The sequence below is a fragment of the Chelonia mydas genome, chromosome 2 (genome assembly GCF_015237465.2).
Source record: "Chelonia mydas isolate rCheMyd1 chromosome 2, rCheMyd1.pri.v2, whole genome shotgun sequence".
In the NCBI taxonomy this organism is placed as follows: Eukaryota; Metazoa; Chordata; order Testudines; family Cheloniidae; genus Chelonia; species Chelonia mydas.
This window is the reverse complement of record NC_057850.1, coordinates 46,061,673-46,085,906: the sequence shown is the minus strand read 5'-3', so window position 1 is coordinate 46,085,906 and position 24,234 is coordinate 46,061,673. Positions and strand designations below refer to the sequence as shown.

The following is a 24,234-nucleotide window of genomic DNA, read 5'->3' as shown; positions in this document are numbered from 1 at the left end:
TTCGTGTGATGTCTTCTTCTAGTGTCTAGCTTACAGAGAGGACAAGGGACCTATTGTTATAGTAGCTAAAGCAGATATATAGAGGAACAGATGTACGTCCATTGCTACTTAATCCAGGCCAGCATTTAGGGAGATGATGCATAATAACATTAGGTATAGTAGAATACACTGATGTGGTCTGGGAGTGACTGAGGGCTTGTCCAAACTATACAGTTTTGTCGATGCAAGTTATGCCGACAATCAAAAACTGTTATAATCACATTGCTTGTGCATGTTCACATAACGCTCCTACTGTTGGTGGAGCATGTCCACAGTTGGTGGTCTAGCATCAACAATGAGAACAGTGCACTCTGGGTAGCTATCCCACAATGCTACTTGCTACCTTCTGCAGCTAGGAGTTGTGGAAAGGTGAAGTGAATTATAGTGCATCATGGGTGTGGGCTCAAAGTCCCATGATGCAGTTTTGTCCGTCCCATCATTCCATGGTCTTCTGACTGCATTTCACAGAATTTTTCAACAGCCCCTGTTTACTGTGCACCCACCATCTCTGTCTGAAAGGATGGATCCCGCACTGCTCTCTACTGGTGTGGTCACTGTTATAAACACATCATAAAATCATAGAAGATTAGGGTTAGAAGAGACCTCAGGAGGTCATCTACTCCAAACCCCTGCTCAAAGCAGGACTAACCCCAACTAAATCATCCCAGCCAGGGCTTTGTCAAGCCAGGCCTTAAAAACCTCTAAGGATGGAGATTCCACCACCTCCCTAGGTAACCCATTCCAGTGCTTCACCACCCTCCTAGTGAAATAGTTTTTCCTAATATCCAACCTAGACTTCCCCCACTGCAACTTGAGACCACTACTCTTTGTTCGGCCATCTGCCACCACTGAGAACAGCCTAGCTCTATCCTCTTTGGAACCCCCTTCAGGTAGTTGAAGGCTGCTATCAAATCCCTGCTCACGCTCCTCTTCTGCAGACTAAAACCCAGCACTCTGCCATGATTTGTTAAATTACTGCCTTTGATGAAAATTTTGATGATTCCTGATCGGGATTTGTAGTCAGCAAACGATCAAATTGCCATTGTTTATTACTACCAGCAGCAAACACCTTGTGTAGGAGACAAATAAAGATTAGTTATCTCTCAGAGAGTTTGTTTTTATTAAATGCCAATTAAGAACACACAAAAAAGCTTGGTGGGGAGGGAGATAAGAGTGCAGGGCAGTGTAGTCTCTCATAGCTGTGTGTAAGTGCAGCTATCAGCTGTCTGAAGGGGTGGAATGAATGGGGTACTGATTCATTCCAGGAAGTTGCAAGAAACGTGTGGGAGGAATTTGGGGAGGGCATGGAAAGCAATTCTGTATTGGCAGGCAGGGGAAACACATCTGTTCTGCTAGATTGTGATGAGGGATTTCAACATCTCTCTTTGCTGCTCCATCACTTTTATCATCTGCTCCTGGCCCTTTACAATTTGCTCCTCACTCTCCTTTCTGTCCTGCCTTTCTATTTTAAATTTTTCCTTCAAAGTCTCTCTACACTCCCTGTGTTCTCTTTTTTTGGCCTCTGAGGATTGGATCACCTCTCAGAACATGTCCTCCTTGCTCTGCCTTGGTCACTTCCTTCTCTGATGGAGGTGTTCTGCCATTGTGTAGAGGGCTCCTCAGAAGACGACATCTGCAGAAGTTGGAGAAACAAATAGAAGCATGATTGTTAGTTCACGCACAACATCGAATCATTGTAGTAAGATACACCTCTTTTTACATATGAATCACTTTTTCCACTGTCCCTTGGCATACACACATTTCAGAGAACACCCTAAGCACGGTAAGTTTGGCCTGGTGTGTGTGGGGCACTCAAGATGGGGCAAAGTGTCTTGGTGGTTTTTTTTAAGGGGATAACCGCAGGCAACTGGGGACAATATTGAAAATTCTGCCAACATTTTCCACAGGCGAGGGGTCATTGAAACTGATATCACACTCCTACAGGTAAGCAAGAATGCAAGGGTGCATTTCCTGCATATGTGTGGCTTCAGACCCGTTCCCTATGCTGCTCACTTGGGTGCTGCTTTGGTCCCTGCATAAGTGATTGCTGATTGGCATGCGAAAGTTTCCTACAGTGGGGGAAGGACCAAAGCCGCTCTGCCAAGAAACCTTTGGCAGAGGATTGATGAGTACCTCTGTGATGGGGTTGGGACTCACCACCGCAGTGCCTCCTGCTGTTCACTCTGGGAATTAGTTCATGCGGAGCACTCTCTGCCGGTGGTGTCCCTTCCGTCTCTCGCCCTTGCTTGGCTTCTCGACCCACATTGCTCCCAGCTCGCAGTGTCCTCTCCAGGACTCTGCCCTCCGGCAGTGCCCCCAAGTCCACACTTGCCCCCTTCCAGCAGGCGGGTTTAACAGCAGTCCTTCCAGTTCACTCCTGCCACAGTGGCCAGCCACAACCCCCTGAGTCTAGCCCCTCTGTTCAAGGGCCGGTCGCAGTCTGTCGCGGCCACTCTTCCACAGCCAGGTGCTGTACAAGGAGGAAGCCCAGACCCAAGCCCGCCCACTACTTTGGGTCCCGACCCAGGGACCCTCCAGTGGCAGCCTCCCTGCTCTCCTTCTCTAACTGTCCTTGGGCCACTTCCCCTCTCACCCTTTGCACCCTCTAGGCCCTTTCTATCAGGGCCCGCAGTCTGGCAGGTATTGGGCCAGAGCTCTTCTATGCTCCCCCGAGCCTGCCTAGCACTGGTCTGTCCGAGGTGCTTGTCTCCTGCTCAGGAGACAGACCTTACTCCATGAAGGTCTGGGACAGAATGCCTGCTCCCTTCCTGGGCAGCCTTTATATGGGGCATAGCCTAGCTCTGGTTGGCTGGCTGTAATACTGGCCCTGACTGGCTCCCAGTAGGCCTTTTCCTGATTGGCTGCCCTTCTGTGCCGCCGCTCTGGCCTACTCTAGCCCTATCTCTCATAGGGGTGGGGCAAGCGCCCCACCACAACCTCCATGAAAAAAATTTAGAAATCTCTCTGTAGGATTCCCACGAAATCTTGGTGTGGATTAACACACTGTTCCAGCATACTGCTTAGATACACAGAGGAATGTGGAGCATATGCAAATGCAGCTAGTTTTGTACATGTCTATCCCTTCACCCACTTCTAGAATGTATAGAGCAAAGGACACCTCTACCTCATATAACCGAGCAGCATCCACTCAAAAAGTTCACTTACCAGAGCTTTCCTCTCCTGCATCATGCATGCCAGAGGAAGACTGCTGGGACTGGCTAGACTCCTCCAGAGTGGAAAAGAGGTCCTGACTTGCCGTGCCACCAGACGACCCTGCCACATGCTCCACATCGTCCTCCATCTCGACCTCCTTGTCCATGACTTCATCCTTGTGGTTGAGTCCACTGTCTGCTGCCTCCAGTCCTGCCAAAGTTGCCATGGGGCTCTTGGCAGTGGAGGTGGGGTTGCCTCTGAGAATGGCATCCAGGTCCTTATAGAAGTGACAGGTCTTCGGCACAGCACCAGAGCGATGGTTTCCCTTGCCTTCTAGTATACCTGCTTCAGCTTCTTTATCTTCACACGGCACTGCTGTGTGTCCCATTCGTAGCCCTTATCCAACAAGCCACAAGAAAATCTGACTGTAGGTATTGAAGTTCCTATGGCTGGAGTGGAGCTCGGATTGCACAGCCTCCTCTCCCCACAGGACCAGCAGATCCAACAACTCAGGTGTGCTCTAAGCAGGAGAGTGTTTGTGGTGTGGAGCCGCCATAGTCCACATGGTCCACACTTAGCAAAGGAGCAGTGGAATTCCAAAAATTCCCGGGCCTTTTAAGGGGGAGGGGCAGATGCCTGTGTACTTGTTGATATAACTTTACCTCAAAAAGCTAGCTCTATGCCTCTCATCGAGGTGGTTTTATTCGGCAAAGCAGGAGAGTTTTGTCACCAGAAGGAGCACTGCAGTGTGTACACCTCCACGGTTTTGTCAATGAAACCTGACTTTTGTTGACAAAACTGTGTCGTATAGACAAGGCCTGAGTCAGAGAACCACATGGTCTATCTGTGTCTACTGGTCTCAATAAAGAGCCCTCTTTGTATTAATTACAACCATGTCTTCCCTCTTCTGTATCACAAGAGACAGTACAATAGATTGATAGCAGACAGGCATCCACATAAGAACAGTCACCAATACAAATAGTAGTATCTAGGACCATTGCCCGTGGTCTTGGCAGAGAGGCCAAAGACTGAATAGGCACGGACACCGACGTACTCTCTTAGTTGTAGGTTGTCTCACCAAACTATGATTAAGGCAAAATTGTATGCAAGGTTCTATCTGTTTATAAAGATAAATTTAAAAAATCAGTCTTCAGGGCTATCAATCTGATACTTCTCATAGGCACCAAATCACTTTAAAAACATCTATTAATTTACCTAAGTGTATGCCATGTAAAGGAGGTCCTAAATCATCCTGGCCTCTGGATTCCATATCTACAGTAGAAGTTTATAAAAATGTGAATCCAACTGGATTGAATTAGTTATTAAGGACCCTGTTCATATTTTCATTCAGCTAAGCCTGTCAGAATCTGTCTGCCACCTGGAGGAGACAGGAAAAGAAAGATGCTGTTCTCTCTTCAGTTGGACTCCTTTCAGCTCTCCTAATGTGCTATAAGCAACCTTCAAAATAAGAAGGATGCTCACTGCTTTTTGAGCCACCAGATTGCCCATTACTGAGCCCAAAACAAAAGCGATAGTTTCTGCAATATCTCATCCAGCTAAAGATGACTGGTTTCATTCACTCCACTAATGTACATTGGGCCTAATACAAGAGAGAAGGCTGTGTCATTCTGTGCTTTGAAAGAAAATGTGGTCATTAAGAATAGCAGGGAAAATAGCTTTAAAAGACACAATCTCTAGAGGGGCAAGTTATGCAGTGAGAAGAAACAGCAGCATTGCAATAGGTAGTAATGTAACTGACTATTAAAGCAGATGACTGGGAGTCAAAACAACAATTCTATTTCTGACTCTCCCAGAGAATAGCAGTGTGATCTTGGGAAGGTCACTTAGCCTCTCTGACCAGCCGTCTCTTCTCCATAAAATAGAGGGAATACTTACCTCAAGGCTACATCTGTTAACGTTTATAAAATGCTTGGGAAACTTACATAGAAGTTACCATAAAAGGGCAAAATGTTATCTTTATGATGATGCTGATAGCAAGAAGAGTAACAATAACCTATACAAACAGAGCAGCAGCAGTGAAGCTAGTTAAGGAGCTGTTCTGGGCACCGACACAAACATTATCAGATCAAAATCTCTTCTTGTCAGTGCTAGCAATAAGAGTACTTGTAATACCGTGAAGAGACAAAGAATGGGCCTGATTTTTTCATTTCACTTTGGTGTAAATCAGTAGTACCACCAAGGAAGTTAGTGAAATGACGCCAGTGTAATACCAGCATACGTGAGGTCAGACGCCGTCTATTCATACTAGAAGATAGCCATCTGAAACAGGAAAGAGACTCTCCAATAGGTAATTCTTCAGCGTTTCCAAGTATTCCTGACAGCAGCAGAATGGCCTAAGCAGAGGTTAGTAATGCATTGAAGTTGCTAGCACTTCAGGGCAGGATTAGAATTTAAAATGACCTTGACAAATTAGACCATTGGTCTGAAGTCAACAAGATGACAATAAAGACAAGTGCAAAGTACTGCACTTAGGAAGCAAAATCAAAGGAACTGCTACAGAATGGGGAATAACTGGCTAGGTAGTAGCACGGCTGAAAAGGATCTGAGGATTATAATGGATCACAAATTGAATATGAGTCACAATGTGATGCAGTTACAAAAAAAAGACTAATATTCTGAGGTGCATTAACAGAAGGATCTAAGACCTGGTAGGTAATTGTCCCACTCTACTTGGTACTGATGAGGCTTCAGTTGGAGTAGTGTGTGCAACTCGGGGCTCCATGCTTCGAGAAAGATGTGGATAAATTGGAGCGAGTCCAGAGGAGAGCAACAAAAATGATAAAAATGCTTTGAAAACTTGATCTAAAAAAATGGGCATGTTCAGTCTTGAGAAAAGAAGACTCAGGGGGACATAGGTTTTGAAGTATTTTAAGGCCTGTTTCAAAGAGGATCATGATTAGTTGTTCTCCATGTCCACTGAAGGTAGAAGAAGATATAATGAGCTTACTCTGCAACAAGGGAGATTTAGTAACATATTATGAAACACTCTAACTCTAAGGGTAGTGAATCTCTGGAACTGGCTTCCAAGGGAGGTTGTGGAATCCCCATCATTGGAGGTTTTTAAGAACAGGTAAGACAAACACTCGTCAGGGATGGTGTAGGTTTACTTGATCCTGCCTCAGGGCAGGGAGCTGGACTTGATAACCTCTTGAGGTCTTTTCTAGCCCTATATTTCTATGACCGTGCATTCAACTTTCTAGTCATGTATTCAATTTTCATAGTACCCAGAAGGCAGTAGCAATACAAATCCAAGAGATTCAACGGATTAACTGTAATAATACTTAGCACTTATAGAGCACTTTGTATCCTCAAAGAACTGTACAAATATTAACTAATGAATATAAACTAATTAATATTACCCCATTACTATCTCTTGACACTGAGTGGGATCAAACTGATACTAATGAAGCAAATTATTCATCCTCTATCTACCTTTTCATGTTTCTAGCCCTCTGCACTTGAGGCTGCTGTGCTGAACTCCAAAAATCAATTTTGACAAGCTAAGAAAAAGTCACGTAGTCATAATATGGACTGCAAAGTCTACCTTAGATCATTGTTAATGTATAAGGTAGAAAACAGTGCCGTGATTATTCTTAAAAAGAAGTCTTCTGCCATAATCCCACTTGGTATGTTATCTCCTGAGTTAAGCACCACAGGGCCTGCACATTACTTGTTCTAGCAGTGGTTCAAGTGCAGCTTGATATGCTGCAGGGTACCGGTGGTGATTCTACACGTGGCTCGGCTCTTTGAGTCGGTATGTCCCAGTATGATGTTAAGGGGCAACATACTATTGGAGCTGAAATGTTAAAGCAATGTCCTGAACACCTAAACAAAGTATAACAAAGCGTATTTCACTGATTCACAAGGGTGTTGTGAGAATGAATTCATACTTATAAAGTACTTTGGAGAGGAAAGTGCTATAGAAATTCTAAGCATAATTACTACTGTATATTATAGTACTACATAGTTTTTGTAGTAGTCTGAGTGTTGGCACTAGTGTCCTGGGCAATCACTAATTTGCCTAAATAATTGCAATTTGCCTATTTAACATTTCCCCTGTAGTTTCAATTGCATACGCTATTTATCATTGCCTATGATAGACTATTGTGCAGCATGCTATTGCCTGTTAATTATTGCATTTCAATTGAAGCTGAAGTAATTCTGTGTGCGTGTGTGTCAGAGAAAGAGAACTAATTTCAGTCATGATGTGATGAATGGGAAACAAGACAGTAGAAATGAGATGGAGGGGAAGGACAGTGGTTATAGCAGTAGGATTACACAGCTACTCAAAAAGAAAAGGAGGACTTGTGGCACCTTAGAGACTAACAAATTTATTTGAGCATAAGCTTTCGTGAGCTACAGCTCACTTCATTGAATGCATTCAGTGGAAAATACAGTGGGGAGATTTATATACACAGAGAACATGAAAGAATGGGTGTTACCATACACACTGTAAGGAGAGTGATCAGGTAAGGTGAGCTATTACCAGCAGGAGAGCGGGGGGGGGGGGGAACCTTTTATAGTGATAATCAAGGTGGGCCATTTCCAGCAGTTGACAAGAACATCTGAGGAATGGGGGGCGGGGAGGGGGGAATAAACATGGGGAAATAGTTTTACTTTGTTTAATGACCCATCCACTCCCAGTCTTTATTCAAGCCTTAGTTAATTGTATCCAGTTTGCAAATTAATTCCAATTCAGCAGTCTCTCGTTGGAGTCTGTTTTTGAAGTTTTTTTGTTGAAGAATTGCCACTTTTAGGTCTATAATCGAGTGACCAAAGAGATTGAAGTGTTCTCCGACTGGTTTTTGAATATTATAATTCTTGATGTCTGATTTGTGTCCATTTATTCTTTTACGTAGAGACTGTCCAGTTTGGCCAATGTAATGGCAGAGGGGCATTGCTGGCACATGATGGCATATATCACATTGGTAGATGTGCAGGTGAACGAGCCTCTGATAGTGTGGCTGATGTGATTAGGCCCTATGATGGTGTCCCCTGAATAGATATGTGGACACAGTTGGCAACAGGCTTTGTTGCAAATTTAGGTTCCTGGGTTAGTGGTTCTGTTGTGTGGTGTGTGGTTGCTGGTGAGTATTTGCTTCAGGTTGGGGGGCTGTCTGTAAGCAAGGACTGGCCTGTCTCCCAAGATCTGTGAGAGTGATGGGTCGTCCTTCAGGATAGGTTGTAGATCCTTGATGACGCATTGGAGAGGTTTTAGTTGGGGGCTGAAGGTGATGGCTAGTGGCGTTCTGTTATTTTCTTTGTTGGGCCTGTCCCATAGTAGGTAACTTCTGGGTACTCTCCTGGCTCTGTCAATCTGTTTCTTCACTTCAGCAGGTGGGCACTGTAGTTGTAAGAATGCTCAGCTGAGACTAGGGTAGAGCACAGTGAGCTCAATGATTTTCATTTCAAATATACATGAAATAAAGTGGTAGGTGTACTGACTCATCTCTTGCATGCATTGTGTCCAATCTAGGGGTTCAGGAGGGACATGACTGAGAAAGTAGTGGTCTGGCCAACCAACTCAGTGAGGGTGTTCCAAATATAGGGAATAGGGTGGAAGAAAATGTAGAGACTGCTATGGGAGAAGCAAACAAACAGGACCTCAAGGCCACCAGCACTGGTGGAATGAAGGGGCAGGAACAGGGGGAAATGGTGTGATAAGAAAGCAGGCAGGATAGGTAGGAGATGACAGGGCTTTAAAGGAAAGGAGAAGAAGTTTAAACCGAGTACATTAAAGAATGTACAGCATGACCCACACAGGCTTTGGAAATCAGAGAATAGCCATAGAGCTGTTCACTCTGTCCTCTCTGTAAATCCCCCCCCTACACCACAGGCTGGGAGCATAGGACTCAAAAACTCTTATACCAGTTTAACTCTGGCCAGGGAATTACCACTAACTTTTAGGCCCCTTTATGCTCCCCAAAATGGCATAGACTTCTTAGTATAACTGAGAACAAGGTCCTATATCTGTGTCATTGGACTCAAGCAGCATGATCACTGGTCTTTCCCAGGATCTGACTGAGACTATGATTTGCCTGAGATAAATGGCTCAATTTAAGTTTGGATGAGACTGAACTGAGACGGGTGGGTAGGTAGGGAATAGTGGAATGAGGAGATGATAGTGGTAACCCACTCCCACACTTTGAATGAGGATGAATGTCCACCCTTTGTCACTCGTGTTCACGACCTTAGAGGTTGTCAGATCCTCAGCTGCTTTTAGAAGTCTAGATAGGAACAATGGGCAAGAGTGCTTTTCCACCTTTACCTGGCTAGGAGATTTTGTCCTTGTCTTTCAAATTCTTTCTCTACAGTTATTTAAATCTTTGCCACCTCCAGACTGAACTATCCTAATGAACCTTACATAGGGAAATTAACTCACAAATTTCCACTAGTGCTGAATGTGGCCGCCTGCCTACTTAACAGTGGCTTGTGCATGGAGCATATTATCCCCGTCCTCCATATTCTATATTGGCTTGTAGTTCATTTCCAGATGCAATTGATGGCACTGGTTTTGCTCTATGAAGCCTTTTATGGTTTGGACCTGCTCCAAGAAGTAGTTGAGATCATCTGGAATGCTTGTGCTAATTCAATTGTCCTTTGATTTGTTCATGTGATGCCTTGGGCAAGGCATTCCCAGTGGAGTCCTATTGACTCTGCAATTTTATTCCCTTATCCTTAGTCCAAAAGAGCCCAAGTTCGTTGACCTGGCTACCTTATAAAATTTACCTGTTTACACAGGCTTTTCCTGAATGGGGTGGGCTGAAGAAGGCGAGGTCTTAATCTTTTGTGGGGAGGGTTGTTCCTTTTTTATTATTGTTGATGCTATGTCAATTATATATTTATTACTGTGTTTTTGATGATCTGTTTTTGTGCACCTACATATGGAAAAAAGGGACATTACATTAACTGGCATGTGGATTACTCTGTATTTACTCAGACAAGTTTCTATGATTTGATTCTTCCTCTGCAGTGACATTTGACCAACCAAACAAAAAACACTCATCTATAGCATACTAAAGATAGGTACAATGAAGAAAGAAATCCAGACAGATGAGATACAGGGTTTTGAGCAATATTAAATTTCAGACTCCTCAACTTATTTGTGAAATATTAATGCATTATTAATAGGGTTATTGATTAATCACAGTTAACTCATATGATTAACTCAAAAAATGAATCATGATTTAAAAAATTGATCACGATTAATCACAGTTTTAATTGCACTATTAAATAATAGAATACCAACTAAAATTTATTAAATATTTTGGGATGTTTTTCTACATTTTCAAATATATTGATTTCAATTACACTGTTTTATTTTTGAATGCTTTTTGTACATAATTCTACATTAATACCTTCAACTTTAATGCTAAAGAGCTTGCATTACAGTAATTGTATTAGGTGAATTTAAAAATATTATTTCTTTTCTTTCTTACAGTACAAATATTTCTAATAAAAATGAATATAAAGTGAGCACTATACACTTTATATTCTGTGTTGTAATGGAAATCAATATATTTGAAAATGTAGAAAACATCCAAAAAATTTTAAACAAATGGTATTTAATTATTGTTGAGCAGCGTGATTAATCGTGTGATTAATCGTGATTAATTTTTTTAATCACTCAACCGCCCTAATGATTAATTATTATTATTATTCCCCTTCATGTGCAAATTGGATCACTGTTATTATTTAGGTATGTAAAAATGGATTTAGATCCCAACTTGAGGGATCCAGGTTTGAAAATTTTTGCCATTGTCAGCATCATGTGCTGCATTATCTTTTCAAGCAACAGTACAGCCTTTCGTAGGTGGATTTCAGGTGATGAGGCACATAACTGAAAACCTAATGTAGCTGTGATCTTACATGACATATATACCAGCAAATTTTCACTATTACTTTATTGTATTTTTATTATGTATTTGTTGTATACACATATTCACAGTACTGGTTGCATATAAACAACTTTTATGAGCTCTGTTGCTGTATCTACATTAGCATATTTTGCACCTGTTCTTCACCAATGAAGTATCTCCACCACTATTAAATGCTATTGTCTTCCTGACATGGTGCAAAAAATAGTATAGACAGGGCTCAACAAGCACTTAACCTCTAGCTGCACTGCTGCTGAAAAATGTGTGCAAAATGAGTTAAGGTACATTCAGGTTTATGTTACATAAACATACAGCAGTACACAGGACTAGAAGATGGTACACATGATTATCTAAGAGTATGAAATTATAGTATCATTGAGATATAGTATTTGTTCATATAATTAAGGCCTGTGTAGCACGGCATTCACACAAGGGCAGAGTTAAGGTTAATTTGGCTGACAGCTCACTGAAGATTTAATTTTTAAAGGCATAACTCTGGTACTTCTTAATGGTTACTAAGAACAGAAGAAAAGTGGCTATTGTAACATGGTACAGCTGCTTCTAGTTATCTCTGTGTGTGTTTCGATTTTTTTATTGTATGATAATTTATTTTGGGGGGCATGAGGGCACATAATCTGATTTTACTTCATTAATCTGGTACATGCACACTGCCCCCTTCTGGAAATTGGATTTAAAAAATCTGACATAATACCTGGCTGTGAGGATTCACTATTGATAAGAAAACTTTCTCTTAAAAGGACAATTTGTCTATATTGGGAAGATTTTATGAATAGATTGTTCAAAGCAATGCACACAAAGCATGCACATCAGTGCTGCTTAATTTATTACTAGACGAATGTGTGTATCACCGGCTTTTTGATTTAAAAATGTATCTGTAGAGCTTTTCTTCCCTCAGACACAGTCACTGATTTTGGTCCTTTATACCTGAATTTTTGTGAATGTTCTTATTGTCATCACAGAGCAAAGCAATCTAATTCAGTGACAAAACCCCTATTTTTTCTATTAACTAAACACTGAAGTAATTAGTTCTGAGAATGGAATTACCCAGGATTTGGTGTCCTACTCTCTCTCTCTCTCTTTTTTTTTTAATGTATGTGGCACACAGGGATCTTCAAAACAAATCATTTATGATTTATTACCCGAGGTTTAATTTAAGTTTTGACTCTTTAGCAGGACTTTGCAAGTGAGATAATTAGTGAATGTAGATGTGTTTTCCCTTCAAATACTCTAATAATATAATTCATTCTTGACATGGAATGGCGACCCATGTGAAAATATGGTTTATTTTTCACACACGTGCCATGAACTAAACTAGGCTGAGCCCCAAAGGTGTAGTGTGTGGGATCCTGCAAGGTTTGGAGGCTCTGTTGAAGGATTTCACTTTGTTCCCATTGTACTGAATAATAAACACTGTGCAAAATCCAGAGCACAATTTTAAAATGTGAACACTGAATCCTGCACTAGGTTGCTTCAATCAGCACTTCTCTATAATTCCCACCAGCTCTGCCTGCTCCCCTCCATCATGATATCCCTCCCTCCTCCCATGAGCACAAATCCATATCCCACATCAACATCCTCCTCTTTCTTTTCTTCCTCACCTGCAGTGGCCTTTGCCCAGCCCTGGCCTGCTCTCCAACTCCTCACCCATGCCTGCCAGCCAAAGTTGAGAGTTATACCAAGTGTTAGAACCAGTGTCAAGAGTCTAGCCAAGGGTCAGAGCCGGAATCTGAGTTGGGAGTCAAGCTGAGCATCAGGGCTGGAGTGAGAAAAGAGGAACAGGTCAGGAGAGCAAGAGACAAGGGCTCAGAAGTCAGGCCAAAAGTCAGAGACCAACATAGCAGCCAGCCAAGAATTCACCCAGTTGCCCAGACAACTTCCTGTGCCTCCTTCTGGCTTAAATAGTGCAGACAGACCAATTGGTGGGGCCATGTACTCCTTTTATCAGGATTCCCATGCTAATTACCTCTGGAGGGCATATGATTCCATTAGCCACTCAGCCCACCAGTTACTTGCAAGCTGCTGGATGGTGGGTGGGATGTGAAGAATGCCTGAGGACTAGCAGACCCCTGTTCAATATACATGGATCCTCATACTCCTGTCTTTCCCTCTTTCTTTCCTCACAATCTCCTACACTTAATACAGGTGATTTAAACATCCATGTTCATGACCCATTTAATTCCTAAGATGCACATTTCCTCACCTCTTCATTCAACCTGCCACCCTTGTTCAACTCTCCCACTCAGAAAAAGGGTAGTTCATTTGGCTTAGTCTTCACCACGTATTATATTTCGACTCAACAGAGAAGGAGACAGACACAGCCACAGAGGGAGGTGATAGAAACACAGCTGTCTGCTGTGGAGACTTCATTGTTCAGCAGTAAAACTGTAAACAACATGAAAGTGAGGTTTTATGCTGGGGCGAGGCAGAGTGCCAGGGAATGGACAACACATTCCTTCACCCTACTCAAAAAAACTTCCCAAATATATATATACACACATTATCATTTACATGACTAACATGAAACACTATATAACCTAAGTAAAAGTTGAAGGTGGATTACTACAGTTGCAAGGCATTATTCTGCCTTGAAATAGCAACTCACTAACTAAACAATTTATAAGTTCAGGCACACAACTGGTTTTTGCACTGTCTTGGGATAATGTGATGATAGTGGTGTGGCAGTGTCCTGGACAACAGGAACAGTTCAGAGTAGAGAACCAACTTGTGCACAATGGCCACACAGAAATGTCTTATGTTCCCATGGTCCTCTGTCTCGATAATTCAGGAGGCAAACCTCTCGGTTCACAGTAAAGTCCAGAGAATCCTTCTCTGTGGGTTCCATGACAATAACTACTTCAACAGCCTCTTGAATGTAAGCCAGAGACAAACTGGTCACACAGGGCATCACTTAATGTTTATCCAAACTGACAATGATCTGATAACTTACTTAGTGCAGCAACAAAATGTGCTATTGACTCTCCACTTCCCTGATGTTGCTGATGGAACCGACATTGTTTTGTTATCATCAATGGGTAGGAAAAACATATTCCTGCATTGCTGCAGTAATTGTGGCATACATGGCAGTTCTGGGCACAGATGGAGGCAGCCTGTATGCCTTCATACCCATCACTCTCAGCAAGTTTGAAACTCTTTGTCTTTCTGAAATAAGAGTTGCAAGCTACAAATTGCTCAAAAAGTTCTAGGTACCCAGGATCCATGATTTCTGTCAAACGCACCAATATTGCAAACAGAAATTGCCATTTCACTTCTTACCTGTTGGATTTCACCCTCCTGGATGTTTGTTCATTGGGCATTTTTCTTTCTTTCATTTTTTTTTCTTACTATCTGTGATTGATCCCCCTTTGCTGGCTGGGTGCTTACACACTTCCTTGGCTGTGCTTTGGCTGCTTCTGTTGGCTATACACCCTCAGTGCAGACTAAAGTGTCTCTCTCTCTCTCTCTGCCTGCTTACATGTGGTCAGCCAGATGGCTGCTTGCTTCTTGCTCACTGCTTTGTCTCTGCAGCAGCTAGGCAGCAACAGCAGAATACTACTCCTCACTGCTTTGTTTGCACAGCATCGGGGGTAATTGCAGAACTTTTCCACTTTGTTCTGTCTTTAGTTGCCTACTTCTCCTCTCTTTCTACTTGGTTCACTCTGTACCTGAAGCAAAAGGAAGCAGCAGTCTACATCTTTGTGTTTCTAGGTGAACTCTTTTTCCTTTTTAAAAAGTTATCTTCTTACTTTTTCTTATCCTCGTTCAGGCACCGGAACTCACATAGGTGTGTGGAGGCTTAGTCAGGGTTTAAACCATATAAATGGTAGGAATTACTATCTATTATTATAGGTACCATCTACTATACTCACTACACTCACTAATTTGCTAACAAACCTCTTGATTGGGTAACGACTAAAGGGCTTCTGTATTTGTTGCTGTTTATTGCAGGGAAAATACCATTGATAAGAATTCCAGAAACTGCAAGTTGTTGAAAAGATATATTGTTTTTCAAGATTTAACTCTCCAGAAACTAGAATTATTTGATGATATATCCAGAATGCATATATTAGTTGCCAACAAAATGTAATTTAAAAGGTAAAAAAGAAGAACTTCTGTAATTTTCCAGATACGCTATGAAAATATCAAATAACTTTTGGATGCTAACCCAGTGGTTTCTTCTACAAATTAAATCCACACACAGAATATTTATGAAATGAAAACACCTTCCACAGTGATCTTAATCTTCAGTGCTTTAACACAATTCAAAATATAAATGAAAAAAGGGGGGAAATAGAATAATAATATTTAAATAGTCTTCTTTGAGTGTTTCTTTATATGTGTCATGAATATAGGGGGAAGGGTAGCAACCTTTATGTATGGTTGGCAGCTGCACTGGATTCCTTACCTGTAAAGGGTTAAGCATTTCAAATAATCTAGTTGCCACCTGACCAGAAGGACCAATGAGGAAAGAAGATACTTTCAAATCTGGGGGAAGGTTTTGTTTTGTTGTTCTGTGGGTTGTTTCATCTCTAGATGGAGGGAGAAGCCAAGCAGGTACAATATTGCCTGAAACATATACCTGAGATAATCCATCTAAACCCACAGAAACTGTGAGTAGGGCAAGGAAATGCGGTAGGTTGTCTTTTGTTTTGGCTTGTGAATTTTGCTATGCTCCAGAGGTAGTTTCATTCCTGTTTTTGTAACTGTGAAGCTGAGCCCAGAGGGAAATCCTCTGTGTTTTAAATCTTTTTATTACCCTGTAAAGTTACCTTCTGTCCTGATTTTGCAGGTGTGATTCTTTTACTTTTTTTTTATAATGAAGTTCTTCTTTTAAGAACCTGATTGATTTCAGTGTCCTGAAGACAAAGCGTCTGGTCTGTGCTCACATTGCTAAGGCAACTGTTTGATATATTCTTCTCAAGCCTCCCCAGGAAAGGGGGTGAAGGGTCTTGGGGGGATATTTTGTGGGGATAGGGATTCCAAGTGACCCTTCCCTGAATATTTTGTGTAAATCACTTGGTAGTGGCAGCAATCAGTCTAAGCAACTAGTGCCTTAGAGACGTTTTAACCTAAGCTGGTAAAATATAAGCTATGGGGGGTCTTTTATGTGGGTCCCCACATGTGTACCCCAGAGATCAGAGTGTGGGGGGGGAAACCCTGACAACATGTGTTCCACTTCTAGTGGTATGAATGCGCCTCGTGCCTTGGAGGTTGTAACACTTTAGGCAGCAATGGCTTTTGGTCACACCTGTTCCCCTGATGACCTAAGCTTCTCCCCGCTCAAAGTATAGAAGGGGTGGAGTAACTAACTAACCCGCATTTCCCTTCAACTGCTCCTGGCTGTGGGATGACGCAGATAGCAGTGTCAACTCGTTTTTTTCAGTTGTGTATTTTATTAGAATTTTGTAAATAGTTACTTACTTAGAATAGGCATATAGTGCAGTCATTAGTGAAGTGTTTTTAGTAGGATTTTGCTAGGTTTATTTTCTGCCCTGTAGAGAGGGTTCTGTGGGACATTAAATGTTGAGAGTCCTGTAGGGCTGTTATGCCCATTAGTGACCCACATTCCAGGTGAGGGACATTTAAAATGTAAGGCCTGTAAAACCCTCACTCAGGCTATGTCTACTCTTGGGGCTAGGGGTGTGATTCCCAGCTTGCAGACGCACTTGCACTGGCTCTCATCGAGCTAGCATGCTAAAAAGAGTAGCCTAGCTGCTGAAGCATGGGCGAGCGTGAGTGGCAGCACAGGTGAGGTGTCCTGAGAACATACCCATGGGGTCCATGTAGGTTTGTACTCTGGGCTGCTAAGTCCATGTTTCCGCACACTATGGCCCATGCTCCCGCTGCTACACTATTTTTAGCATGCTAACTCAGTGAGCGCTAGCGCAAGTCTGTGCGAGCTGGGAATCACACCCCTAGCTCCAAGTGCAGACTTAACCTAAGAGTGCAGCTAAATCTAGGGACAACAGGATGATGATCTTTTTAGGTAGAGCTCGGAGGCCGATCTCTGAACCAGATGGAGGGACACGATTTCTCTAGTCTGGGACAGTCTTCACTGAAAAGTGTCCCAGTCACTGGGGTGGACCCGCCTAAATCTGTTTGCGATGGAACATAACAAGAAATGCAAAGTGTGTTCCAAGGGGTTCCAGAATTCGGGGTCTTATGGAGATGCCTTCCTAATCCCCTGGACTCAGTGTCTGTTGTATGCTTTTCCCCCAATTCTTCTGATCCCATGTGTCTTAAGGAAGGTCGGAGAGGACAAGGCCTCAGTTATGCCAATAGTGCCAGCAATACTGGCCCTAGCAATACCTGTTCACAGAAATCAGAAATATCTCGGTAACACCTCTTCTACCAGATTTAATTATTCAGAACAATGGGACACCATTTAATCCAGATGTGTTGCCGCTACACCTCATGGTATGAAACCTGCCTGACTAAGAGACTTGGATAAGAATTGTTCTGCTGACTTACAGAGCATGTTAATTTAGAGCAGAAAGCAGTCTACAAGGACAACTTATACTTCAAAATGGAAGTATTTTTCATCCTGGATTTAACAACATAATTTTTCTGCACAAGAGACCTCAATCTCTCATATCCTTGGTATGTATTACCTTTGAAAATGTCTAGTTTGTTGCTAAACTAATTGTGTTCATTTGGCTGCTATCTCTGCATATCATCCACCAATTCAAGATGATACAGTTTTTCCTCATCCTTCAATTTTAAAGTTTGTGAAAGGTCTTTTGGGAGAATTCCCTCCATCTTTTAATCTATGGTACTTACCACCCTGATGGGACCTCCATTTGAGCCATTAGCCTTATGTTCTTTGCTCCATTTGTCTATGAAGATATCATTCCTCATTGCAATTATATCGAAGCATGCAGGGTCTGTGAATTGCAAGCTCTCCTGGCGGCATCCTCATTTAAAATTTTTCACAGAGATAAAGTTACGCTCTGGCCACACCCTAAATTTTCTTCCCAAAATAATCTGTGATTTTCATTTAAATCAGTCTTTTCACTTACCTGTTTTTTTTCCACAAAGCTGCATTCAACCAAGAGTGAGGCTTTATCATGTACTCTAAATGTTCTCCTGAGCTCTGCCATTTTATTTGACTAGAACAAAACCATTCAGACCATCCCTTAGGCAACTTATTTCCATTGCCAAGAGATTCAAGGGTCAGGCAATCTCAAGTCAGAGAATCTCTAATTGGTGTCACGCTGCCTAGGTAATGTTATGAAGTAGCCAGTGTAGAATGCCCAGGTCATGTTAGGTCACATTCCAGCAGAGCAAAGGCCATTTCTGCAGCCTCTCTTAGGGGAATGCCCATAGCTGATATATGTAGGGCTGCTACTTGGATCAGTACGCATACTTCTTCTAGCCATTATTCTTTAGCTCAGGCAACTTGTTCAAATGCCCAGTTTGGGAGCCTGTTTTGCAGTCTTGGTTTAATTAGACTTGTGGTACCCTCCTCTATTATATACTGCTTGGGAGTCACCAGAATGGAACATGTAAACAAGCATTCAAAAAAGAAAGTTACTTACTTTTAGTGACTGAAGTTCTTTGAAATGTGGTGTTTACGTGTGTTCCATTACCCATCCTCTTTTCCCCATGACTGCTGAGTCTAATATCCTGGACTTGATAGTGGTGCAGGAACTGAAGTTTGGTTGGTCACTCTTCCCTCTTATCATCTTGACAGGAGAGGCACTCACGGTCATCAGGGGAGCAGGTCTGACTGACAGACACTGTTGGCTAATAAGTTCCAGTCTCCAGCATATGAAGTGCATGTACACCACGAAAAGTGGAACTCATCTAAACAATACACCTTGAAGAACTCTGGTTACTAAAGGTAAGTAATTTTCCTATACGCAGACAAGTGTACCTGAATATTTTTCATTATGAGTGAAGTTCTGTTTCTTTACCTAGAGATTTTTTTAAAAGATTCATTAAAGGTGGAACTGCTTTTTAAATAAATAAATATATTTTCAAAAATTGTTTAAACACTCAGAGTATGTATCCACAGTTCAGCATTATATATAAATACACTTTTAAAGGTGACGTGAAAGGACTTTTGCCTGCCAAGACTTCCATGCAATCTGTCAAGGTGTTCTTGGTATTTCTTCTGCATTTGTTGATATTATCAGTCTGTAATATACAGGAGGAAGAAACTGTATTTCCAAATCCAGGGAAGAATGATTGTGATTCCATTGTGACAGAAGAGACATTGAGACAGAGGGTATGTAGTCCATTAGTAGTGTGGGATCATTATCAGTTATTTATGTTCATGTTTTTAAGTCATTTCTGTTCACCGTTAGGTAGGATTCTAGATATGCCTATATTTTGGCTTTATTCCATAAAATGCCACTTCAACAGGGCTAGGATTTCACTTGATGAATCCAAGCAGATATCATCACTGCAATTAGATCAGGTATTAGGGAAGTAGGGCACACCACCAAGCAGTCGCAAAAGTCAAATATAGGGCTGATCATATGTAAAAGAATAGAGGTAAAATACTGGATCCACTGATGTCCATGGCAAAATTCCTATGGACTTCAACAGAGCCAGAATTTCATCTCAGAGCTGTAAGTATCCTTTACTATACAGGATGCAACTGCATTTGTACATCATGGATTGGGCTGTTTGGATGCAAATACAGTCATCTAATATTTTACGTCAGCGTAACAGAGCAGAATTTGGACTATTTTGATATTCAATATGCAAAACAATATAGGTAATTAGCCATTTAAGTCTAATAGGTTCACAATATATTCTGAACAAATTCCATACCACTAAGCCTAGCTAAAAAATCAGAATATATTTTAAAAAACAATATGACACTTCTTTAGGTTTCCCAGGATTGTACTCAAGAATGTTCAGTTTCTATTTAAAGTAATGATTACATTCTTTGCCTAACCTAAAACCATCACATAAGGTATAAGTCTTCCTCAGCGGTGCATTACTGAAAAAGACTATTTCCTGAAGTGATTTTAGTGGTGAAGGAGACAGTTTTCATTTTGTTTCAAAGGAAAGACCTCTCTCTCTCTCTCTTTCTTTAAGTTAGTATCACTAGAATTTTGAATATGAAAATAGACTAAAATAGAAATTGAATAATGTTGATGTTCAGGGCTTATTCATACTGCGGCCTACATTATACTTTACTACGAACAGCAGTTGGATTCTAATAAGCTAAGTAGTCTGGTGTCCCTCAATACTGTATGAGTGGAACAAATGTAAAGGGCAGGGGATGGAAATAGGGTGGTTTGGGAGGAGAGGATAAAGAAAAGAACAGTTGATATTTGGTGATGCATGAATTGGTGATTTGGTTTATACTTTTTATATTGCAACACTGTAATCGAAAACAGTATTTTTCAAATCTGAATGCATACAGAATCAAGAAGAAAACCTAAAATTAGGCTTTAGAGGGGGAGACATTATCATAAATATCCCAAAGAGCACTTACAGCCTGATCCAAAGGCCATTGAAATCAATGACAGTCTTTTCACTGAATTTAATGGGCTTTGGATCAAACTTTTAGTCAAGCCATGTCCTCCCTCCCCCCGAACCCCCAATGAACACTCTGTGCTTAGTTAAAATAAAACATTACTGATAGCCCTTGCTTAGTATATACACTCCAAGTGACTCTTTCCTCATTGTTTAATACATAGTGGAGAGTATTTTAACCTTTCAAGGGGCCTCAAAGACATCAAAAAGATACAGCTCCATCAGCAGACAGTGTCCATTAGCTGTTCTGTGCTATGGCAATGACTGATTCCCAGGGAATCATCTTGACCTATACCTTTCAAATCCATTTGTTTGATAAGAGCCTTGGTGACCTCAGTAAAACAATGTTCTTTTTCGTATATATTTTACACAACATTATTCACAGCCTTTGTACTCACAGCTCAAGCTATCACTTCTCGAGTATTATTTTAGCATTTTTACCTGCAACACTCTGCAGCGTTTATGAAATACTAATTTCACAGACTAAGATTCTATTAAAGAAAATTCTATGCACTTTTTAGGCACATAGTTGTAGATATTATCGTTTGACATGGTGGACCTAAGGAGAAAGTGGGTCTAAGTCTCAGAGAGGACTGCAAGTTATAGCATCATGCTACAGATGGCATTATTTACAGTGATTGGTGAATCATCTGTTCTTTACTTACCGTTCTTTTCAAAGCCTCCTTCCACGCCCCAATAGTTCACGATAGAACCCATTGAGTAAAATAGAGTTATTGTGAAATATCAAAAGTCTTCATGGGAAGTTACTTAAAATCTCATGACAATTCTCAGGATAACTGCATGCATTCCAGTTTTTCATTATTACACACAATAATCAATCCATAAGAAGGACTACACAGTAGATTCAGTGAGTTGATAATAAGCTCATACTTTACCAATGGGGACTAGAGTTCATAAACAGAGCTCCGCATATATTTTACAATTAATGTGAAATTCAAATTGGTGAATTTGATAGGTTTGCCATGTGAAAATGAGCCCATAAGAACTTCTTTTCACCATTTTCATTGTTTTTCATGCAGTGAAAATGAGATTTGAGCATCAGAATAGAGATCAGATACTGAAGGCAAACATTTCCAGTATACTCATACATTCTGTGTAGGTCCTGAACTTGGATGTACTTGCAGCTAAGCCCCAACTGTGGGGTAACTGAACCAACGGGGCTACGCCCCAAACTAAAGAGACTCTAAAAAGAAGTAGTCAGGAAAGCGAGTCTTGAGCCCCACCCTGCCCCAGAAGTGAAGCAGACCCATCAACCCCTGTTTAGGGGTTGAACTACACAGGGCACATGGGGAGGATCTGGGTCCTCTGCCAACCCATCTGACCAATGAAGGGGAAGGGAGTCCAGGAGAGCTGGCTGTATTTCAAGGAATCCCTGTTGAGGTTACAGGGACAAACCATCCCGATGAGTCGAAAGAATAGTAAATATGGCAGGCGACCAGCTTGGCTTAATGGTGAAATCCTAGCGGATCTTAAACATAAAAAAGAAGCTTACAAGAAGTGGAAGGTTGGACATATGACCAGGGAAGAGTATAAAAATATTGCTCGGGCATGTAGGAAAGATATCAGGAGGGCCAAATCGCACCTGGAGCTGCAGCTAGCAAGAGATGTCAAGACTAACAAGAAGGGTTTCTTCAGGTATGTTGGCAACAAGAAGAAAGCCAAGGAAAGTGTGGGCCCCTTACTGAATGAGGGAGGCAACCTAGTGACAGAGGATGTGGAAAAAGCTAATGTACTCAATGCTTTTTTTGCCTCTGTTTTCACTAACAAGGTCAGCTCCCAGACTGCTGCGCTGGGCATCACAAAATGGGGAAGAGATGGCCAGCCCTCTGTGGAGATAGAGGTGGTTAGGGACTATTTAGAAAAGCTGGACGTGCACAAGTCCATGGGGCCGGACGAGTTGCATCCGAGAGTGCTGAAGGAATTGGCGGCTGTGATCGCAGAGCCCTTCGCCATTATCTTTGAAAACTCGTAGCGAACGGGGGAAGTCCCGGATGACTGGAAAAAGGCTAATGTAGTGCCAATCTTTAAAAAAGGGAAGAAGGAGGATCCTGGGAACTACAGGCCAGTCAGCCTCACCTCAGTCCCTGGAAAAATCATGGAGCAGGTCCTCAAAGAATCAATCCTGAAGCACTTACATGAGAGGAAAGTGATCAGGAACAGTCAGCATGGATTCACCAAGGGTAGGTCATGCCTGACTAATCTAATCGCCTTTTATGATGAGATTACTGGTTCTGTGGATGAAGGGAAAGCAGTGGATGTATTGTTTCTTGACTTTAGCAAAGCTTTTGACACGGTCTCCCACAGTATTCTTGTCAGCAAGTTAAGGAAGTATGGGCTGGATGAATGCACTATAAGGTGGGTAGAAAGCTGGCTAGATTGTCGGGCTCAACGGGTAGTGATCAATAGCTCCATGTCTAGTTGGCAGCCGGTGTCAAGTGGAGTGCCCCAGGGGTCGGTCCTGGGGCCGGTTTTATTCAATATCTTCATAAATGATCTGGAGGATGGTGTGGATTGCACTCTCAGCAAATTTGCGGATGATACTAAACTGGGAGGAGTGGTAGATACGCTGGAGGGGAGGGATAGGATACAGAAGGACCTAGACAAATTGGAGGATTGGGCCAAAAGAAATCTGATGAGGTTCAATAAGGATAAGTGCAGGGTCCTGCACTTAGGATGGAAGAATCCAATGCACCGCTACAGACTAGGGACCGAATGGCTAGGCAGCAGTTCTGCGGAAAAGGACCTAGGGGTGACAGTGGACGAGAAGCTGGATATGAGTCAGCAGTGTGCCCTTGTTGCCAAGAAGGCCAATGGCATTTTGGGATGTATAAGTAGGGGCATAGCGAGCAGATCGAGGGACGTGATCGTTCCCCTCTATTCGACACTGGTGAGGCCTCATCTGGAGTACTGTGTCCAGTTTTGGGCCCCACACTACAAGAAGGATGTGGATAAATTGGAGAGAGTCCAGCGAAGGGCAACAAAAATGATTAGGGGTCTAGAGCACATGACTTATGAGGAGAGGCTGAGGGAGCTGGGATTGTTTAGTCTGCAGAAGAGAAGAATGAGGGGGGATTTGATAGCTGCTTTCAACTACCTGAAAGGGGGTTCCAAAGAGGATGGCTCTAGACTGTTCTCAGTGGTAGCAGATGACAGAACGAGGAGTAATGGTCTCAAGTTGCAATGGGGGAGGTTTAGATTGGATATTAGGAAAAACTTTTTCACTAAGAGGGTGGTAAAACACTGGAATGCGTTACCTAGGGAGGTGGTAGAATCTCCTTCCTTAGAGGTTTTTAAGGTCAGGCTTGACAAAGCCCTGGCTGGGATGATTTAACTGGGAATTGGTCCTGCTTCGAGCAGGGGGTTGGACTAGATGACCTTCTGGGGTCCCTTCCAACCCTGATATTCTATGATTATATGATTCTATGATTCTATGATCTAGCCACTAGGCCACCTGGCCACCGAAGGCCCTATCATAGGAGCCCATTCAAAATATTCAGATCCAGATTCAAATGTTTCAAATAACCCCAGACTTTCTAAGGTGTGGAACTAAAATCTTGGCTTTGACTACCCCCCGAACCTTTAGGGAATCTAGTGTATTATGAAGATATTT

General features: G+C 42.1%; 1 long non-coding RNA gene across 1 annotated transcript; it reads right to left on the bottom strand.

The window, feature by feature from the left end:
* Positions 1 to 1,070: 1,070 nt before the first annotated feature.
* Positions 1,071 to 2,772, bottom strand: LOC122464432. The gene is made up of 2 exons (XR_006288449.1): positions 2,197 to 2,772; positions 1,071 to 1,672 (listed from the first exon to the last, which is right to left on the bottom strand). It is a non-coding gene; the product is annotated as an uncharacterized LOC122464432 (long non-coding RNA).
* Positions 2,773 to 24,234: the final 21,462 nt, after the last annotated feature.